Here is a 6,928-nt window from a genome sequence, read left to right as displayed (position 1 = left end):
CCGAGGCAGCCTAAGGGAGATAACTCAGGGCTCCAATCTTCTCTAAACCCACATCCTAGTTAGCTCCTCAGCACTGTGGGCCAATGCTGAGTCTTAGTACTTGGCAGATAGTAAGCGCATCGCCCATGTACCTGCTACCATTTACTATGACGACAATGAAGGTTACCATTTGTTATTATTGTTACTATATTACTATTATGCAGAGGCGTTTCAGGCTGCTATTAATCACGCTCTTCCTATGCCAGGCTGTGAGTACTTCCTGCAGATAGTCACATCCCTGTGGGGTTAGAATGATCACCATTTCGATTTTGAAGGTTAAGGAATTGAGGCTTGGGGAAGTAAAGGGAGGATGGGGGCGAGGGGGGGATTCTTGGGATTCTGCCCGATGTGGGAGGCTTCCTGAGTCACGGCTTGCAGACCTATGTCCACTCATTCAAACGATTCTTATCCGCATTTCGGGCACGCTCCGCGGCTGAGGGTTGCGCGCTCGTGCAGGAAGGCGATCTGGATCTGACGGTTGCAGGGGGCTGCAGAGCTCGGCCTCCGAAGCGGGCGTTAGGGGACCGGGGCTCCTCGGGCTTCCCACTTGGAGGTGAGCGCGGGTCCTGGAGGGGAGGGAAGCGGGTCCCGGCGCCGGATGACCTTGCACTAGGCGGTCTCGCCCACGAGGTGGCGCCGCAGGCTGTGCCAAGGCTCCGACCGCGCAAGGGGAGCGTCCCCCAAGACTTCTAGGTTTCGCGGAGTCCCAGCTTGCAAAGGCAACTCCTCAAGACAGCCCGGGCAACTGAGCCTCTAGACCCCTCGCAAGCCACAGATTTGCCATTTTTTTTTTTTTGTCGGGTGAAGCTTGTCGTAAATTCATCAGGCGTGGGCGCCACAGAGCTAAACAGGAAGCTAGCATTAACTACTCTTTTCTTTTTTTCTTAAAATTTTTTATTGCATTAAACTGAGTCCCCATTTTTGCACTAGGTACGACTCGACACAGTATCTTCAAACAGGAATATGGCAACATAGCAGGTGCAGTTTTACAGATAGGGAAACTGAGTCTCAGACTATGAGCGGCGTTGTGGAACCAATATAGAACCCAAGGCTATCTGGCTCCCAAACGGCTTTTTCTAAATTCCCAGATTATTGAATAAACGTTCCCTACTCCTCCTGCAGATTCTCCCATCAGCTATTGGCTGGGGAAGGACATAGGGGAAGTAGAGGGAGAGATTTTCTGGGAAGTGAAAGTGATTTCTGGGTACTGCACAACAGTTGCGTTCGTGGCTGGGCATGGGTCTTCAGGATACACTGAGGTGGGAGGTGACTCTGGGATCAGGAGTGACAAGCCCTCCCTTGCCCACAGGGCCAGATGGTTGTGTGGCTGAGTGAAGCAGCAAGGACAAGGCTTGTGCAGGAGGAACACACTCGTCTAAGGATGGCAGCTGCTTCTGGGCTCTAGCACACGAATACTGCTGGCTATGTGGCCAGAGGTGGCCACATCCACTGATCTCTTAAGATAACTGTGTGATAGATTGCAAAAATGGCCACAAATCCTTGCCCTCCTATCCTGGGTGGAGTCTCTCCACCCCTTGAATCTGGGCTGAGCCCAGCCCAAATTGCTGAACCTCAAAGAGAGAGTAATGGTTGGTTATTACATGGAAAATGATAACTGATTCAAGCTGAATATCTGGGTTTTGAGAATGTAAAATCTCCCGATTTTTAAATGTTGGCAATGAGTTTAAAAAGAAAATCTACAGGTCAAAGCAAATATTTAAAAAACGATGAGTTTGTGTCCTTTGTAGGGACATGGATGAACCTGGAAACCATCATTCTCAGCAAACTGACACAAGAACAGAAAATCAAACACTGCATGTTCTCACTCATAGGCAGGTGTTGAACAATGAGAACACATGGACACGGAGGGGAGCATCACACACTGGGGTCTGTCGCGGGGGGGAATAGGGGAGGGACAGCAGGGGGTGGGGAGTTGGGGAGAGATAGCATGGGGAGAAATGCCAGATATAGGTGATGGGGAGGAAGGCAGAAAATCACACTGCCATGTGTGTACCTATGCAACAATCTTGCATGTCCTTCACATGTACCCCAAAACCTAAAATCCAATAAAAAAAATAAAATAAAATAAAAAAACAAAACAGATAATTATCTACAGAAAAAAAAAATTTCTGAATTCTACATGGAGCCCCAGCAATCACCAGTGTGCAAACAATGCTAAAACATGGGGGTATCTGATCTTTTGGCTTCCCTGGGCCACATTGGAAGAAGAATTGTCTTGGGTCACACATTAAATACACTAACACTAACAACAGCTGATAAGTTAAAAATAATCACAAAAAAATCTCATAATGTTTTAAGAAAGTTTATGAATATGTGTTGGGCTGCATTCAAAGCCCATGCAGCCCTCAGGCCATGGGTTAGACAAGCTTGCTATGAAATCTATAGAATAGGAATGAATCTTGCTTAACTGCTCGCAGCAATCTTGGCATAGGTAAGTCTTAGTAAATGTATACATACTAATAGAATGTGAGTGTGTGCAATGATTTCTTGTGACTTCTGGCAAAATGCATCAGTGTATCTAGGCTTTCCTCTTGGAGTATGTACCAGAGGGTGGGGTCCCTTGTTCAAGATGATCTCTGGTCCTGTTTAAAAATAGAATCTTAGCGGGTGCAGTGGCTCTTGCCTGTAATCCTAGCACTTTGGGAGGCTGAGGTGGGAGGATCACTTGGGGTCAGAAGTTTGAGACCAGCCTGGCCAACATGGTGAAACTCCATCTCTACTAAAAATACAAAACTTAGTTGGGCGTGGTGGCAGGTGCCTGTAATTCTGGCTACTACGGAGGCTGAGGCAGGAGAATGCTTGAACCCAGGAGGCAGAGGTTATAGCGAACCAAGATTGTGCCACTGTACTCTAGCCAGGGCAACAGACTGAGACTCTGTCTAAAAAAAAATAGCATCTTTATGCTTTAGTAACTGCAAAGTTCCACTGAGGTCACCTGTTGCAGTGGGCCTGGGCACAGCAGAATTTTAGCTTCTGCACATTAATGTGATTTAATCACTTCAGCTGGTTATTAATCAGTGGGTATTGACAAGAGCTGGGAAATGATTATTTTGAATCGGTGTCCCTTAGAAGTGCTAGGCAAGGTAGCAAAAGAAACTAGACTCTTCTTTTACACCCGTTTTTCAAGGTTTCTAAGTTATTTTCCCCACACTGAAGCTGTTAAAAACAATTTTGGTTCTAAACACCTGACATAACATAATTAAACAGATGTCATTCCCTTAGATTTGCGAAATTAGGAAAAATAAAAATAAAAAGCCTAAAAATGTAGGAGTGACCACTGATTCTTTCAGGTAAATTTGTCTCTGAGTTATTCACTGGTGTATCTTTTATAAGACAGAGAATGGATTGTAATGGAGATCACATTTTCAACACGAGAATCGGAGGGGACATCATCTAGTCTCCCCATCTCTATAAACACCACCTTCAACTACCTGGTTCCTCAGGCCAAAGACAGGGGTTCTTTCCATTTCCGGTTCCTAACATCCAGTCCACTGTCTTGGTGGTCCTGACTCCAGGTGTCTTTAATCTGTTCACGTCTTCCCGTCAGCACTGCTACTGCCTTAATCCAAGCTATCACCACCTTGCATCTGGGTTTCAGCAAAAGCTTCTCACCTGGTCTTTCTGCTGCCATTATTGCCCCTATCCACCCCAGCCCTCAGTCTGCTCTCCGACAGCAGCCAGAACAAACTTTGAAAAGGAAAGGTCACCCACTCTGCTCAAAACTCGTAAGTAAAATATAGGAGAAGAGAATTTTTAGGATCGGAGCTCCAAGATGGAATCCACAGAATCCACTCCAGTCTGCTTAGATGGGAAAGGTATTTTGTAAAGGATGTTAGGAGGTACCCAGAGATGACAGATCTGAGGAAACAGGTGTGTAGGGCTAGGCTTCCAGGAGTTCTGGAGAACTACCTTGATAGAGAAAAACTGCTCATAGCCACACACTGGCTGCCAGGAAATTCAGGTTTCTGCAGTGCCTCTCGCTGACCCAGAAAGCCAGACACACCTCTACCACCATCTGCACTAGCAAAGTGGTCTGGCCTCGTGCAGCCTATTTCCTCACCTTGCTGACTTCTGAATCAGAATCTCACATATGGTGACCTGCCCTGGCTGCAATGGAAGCAGGGTAGGTGGGGGTCCTGGATACTGCCATGGGAAGGCGGGGCTTTTAGTGTAATTGGCTGATGGATTCCCCTCGCCCACTGCACAGACAGAGCTGATCTGCTGATAGCAGGAATGCAGTCAAGAAAGAGTTTAATTAATGCAAAGTTAGCCATGTGAAAGTACAGGGGTTTATTACTCAAATCCTCTTCCCTGAAAATTTAGAGACCAGGATTTTTAAGAATAAATTTTTGGGGAGGGGGCTAGGCAAAGGGTGCAGCTGATTGGATGGGGATGAAATCACAAGTGTGTGGAATGTGGCCCCTGTGTTCTGAGTCAGCCTCTAGGTAGGGACCACAGGACTAGTTGAGTCAGGAGTCCCAGATCTGGGGTAAGGTCATTCATTTGGAGAAATGCCGAAGTCTGCAAAACATCTCAAAAGACCAATCTTAGGGTCCACAATAGTGATATTATCTACAGGAGTAATTGCAAAGTTACAAATCTTGTGACCTCTGGAACAACGGTTGGTTATCGTTTATGCTTACATCTTAGCAGAATTCAGGCCCCTCTTATGATCCTAATCCTGTGGTCTTTCATTATTTTTTTTACAAAGGCAGTTTCAGTCTTGAACAAGGTTGGGGCAGTTGTAGGAAAGGCTATTGTCATCTTTGCTTTAAGATGAAACTGTAGACTAAATTCCTTCGAAAGTTAGGTTGACCTATGCCCAGGAATGAGCAAGGACAGCTTCGATGTTAGAATGACGATGGAGTCAGTTATCTCATATTTCTCTTACTGTCATAACTTTGCACAGGCAGTTTCATTGATGCCGTCTGAAACCACCAAAAGATGAAAATGAAAAATTTGCCTTGCCATAATTATAAATAGGTGTGCAAATCATATCCCATGGTCAACAAACAAACATTTTTGCACCAGGAAACAAATCAACATACTAGGTCACCCTATTTTTTTTTTCTGAGACGGAGTCTCAATCTGTCACCCAGGTTGGAATGCAGTGGCATGATCCTGGCTCTCTCCTGCCTCAGCCTCCTGAGTAGCTGGGATTACGGGTATGTGCCACCACACCCAGCTAATTTGTGTATTTTTAGTAGAGACGGGGTTTCACCATGTTGGTCAGGCTGGTTTCAAACTCCTTGACCTCGTGATCTGCCTGCCTTGGCCTCCCAAAGTGCTGGGATTATAGGCATGAGCCACAGTTCCTGATTGACCCTGTCTAGTTCTAGCACTAAAAATAAATGGAAACTTAAGGATTTTACATAAGTCATTGACTCCCTAATAATACATTTTTATCATTGGTTTTTGTAATGCTGATATGGGACAATATGTCACAACCTTTATAGGTTTAATAATCACCTGAGAAAGGTGCTATTTTAAAATTTTACCATGAAGAAACTAATTGTAAACTTGAAAATCTTGATTATGTTGTGGGATTTTTTTTTATTTTAAATACTTGTTGTGTTTTTACTTGATGAGCTGGAACTCTCAAATTTTAGATTCATTTGCACGTAAACTTTTCTGCTTTTGCTCTAGGCCTTGCTTTCACAGTAAGGACAGTAGTCTGAAGATACTGGGCAGCCAAAGTAGACAGATATTCATTACATCCCTACCCCGAGGCTCCTTTATGCCTTGCTTTCCCCTGTGCTTTTTTACTTTACAGGTCCTCTAATAGGCTTTCGTTTTTTTTTTTTTTTTTGAGATGTAGTCTTACTCTGTTGCCAGGCTGGAGTGTAGTGGTGCGATCTTGGCTCACTGCAACCTCCGTCTTCTGGATTCAAGTGATTCTCCTGCCTCAGCCTCCTGAGTAGCTGGGATTATAGGTACGCACCACCATGCCTGGCTCATCTTTGTATTTTTAGTAGAGATGGGGTTTCACCATGTTGGCCAGGATGGTCTCGATCTCCTGACTTCGAGATCCGCCTGCCTTGGCCTCCCAAAGTGCTGTGATTACAGGCGTGAACCACCGCTTCTGGCCTATAGGCTTTCATCTTTAAGGGAAGGGTGGAGGTGTGCTTCAGAGAGGAAATTAAAGAGTAAACACAAACAGATATGGACTATCCAAGCCTTGATGTTTGTTTCTCCTTCACTGATAACAAGAAATTAATTCTGGCTTGGTTAAAATAGTATGAGCTGAAATCTTGCCTTTTTCATCTTAATAGCACAGAAGAAAGGTTCTTAGTTACTACAGTCCAGTTGAAGTGTGTTTTCCTATTGAAAACAATCAGCATTTCACTAAGTACTCCCACTAGACTTCCCCAGCCTGAAGACACAACTGCGATCACATTAGTACCAACATACAGATAACAAAGCTCCTAGGTCCTACTGAAATGCAGGACGTCAACCTTTGTAGGTTAGGAATACTTACTAGAAAATGTCCCTTATTTTGTCTTTCAGCTTTGCCCTTGGTTATTTCTCTCCTGAACACCCACCACAGCCTTACTGATCTCTTTATCTCCCTCCCTGTTACTCTTCACACATAAAGTGCTTTTTCTAACTCTTCGTCCTATCATCTATTTCTTTTTTTTTTTTTTTTTTTTTTTGAGACGGAGTTTCACTGTTGTTACCCAGACTGGAGTGCAATGGCACGAACTCGGCTCACCACAACCTCCGCCTTTTGGGTTCAAGCAATTCTCCTGCCTCAGCCTCCCGAGTAGCTGGGACTACAGGCGTGCACCACCATGCCCGGCTAATTTTTGTATTTTTAGTAGAGATGGGGTTTCACCTTGTTGACCAGGATGGTCTTGATCTTTTGACC

General features: G+C 44.9%; 1 long non-coding RNA gene across 1 annotated transcript in view; it reads left to right on the top strand.

The window, feature by feature from the left end:
* Positions 1-512: 512 nt before the first annotated feature.
* LOC128932063 (uncharacterized) overlaps positions 513-6,928 on the top strand; it is a 269,075-nt gene continuing 262,659 nt past the window's right edge. Inside the window, exon 1 of the long non-coding RNA XR_008481382.2 lies at positions 513-592. This is a non-coding gene — a long non-coding RNA (uncharacterized LOC128932063). The remainder of the gene's footprint in view (positions 593-6,928) is intronic.

The sequence above is a fragment of the Callithrix jacchus genome, chromosome 5 (genome assembly GCF_049354715.1).
Source record: "Callithrix jacchus isolate 240 chromosome 5, calJac240_pri, whole genome shotgun sequence".
Taxonomy (NCBI): domain Eukaryota; kingdom Metazoa; phylum Chordata; class Mammalia; order Primates; family Cebidae; genus Callithrix; species Callithrix jacchus.
This window is presented reverse-complemented; position numbering and strand designations above follow the sequence as displayed.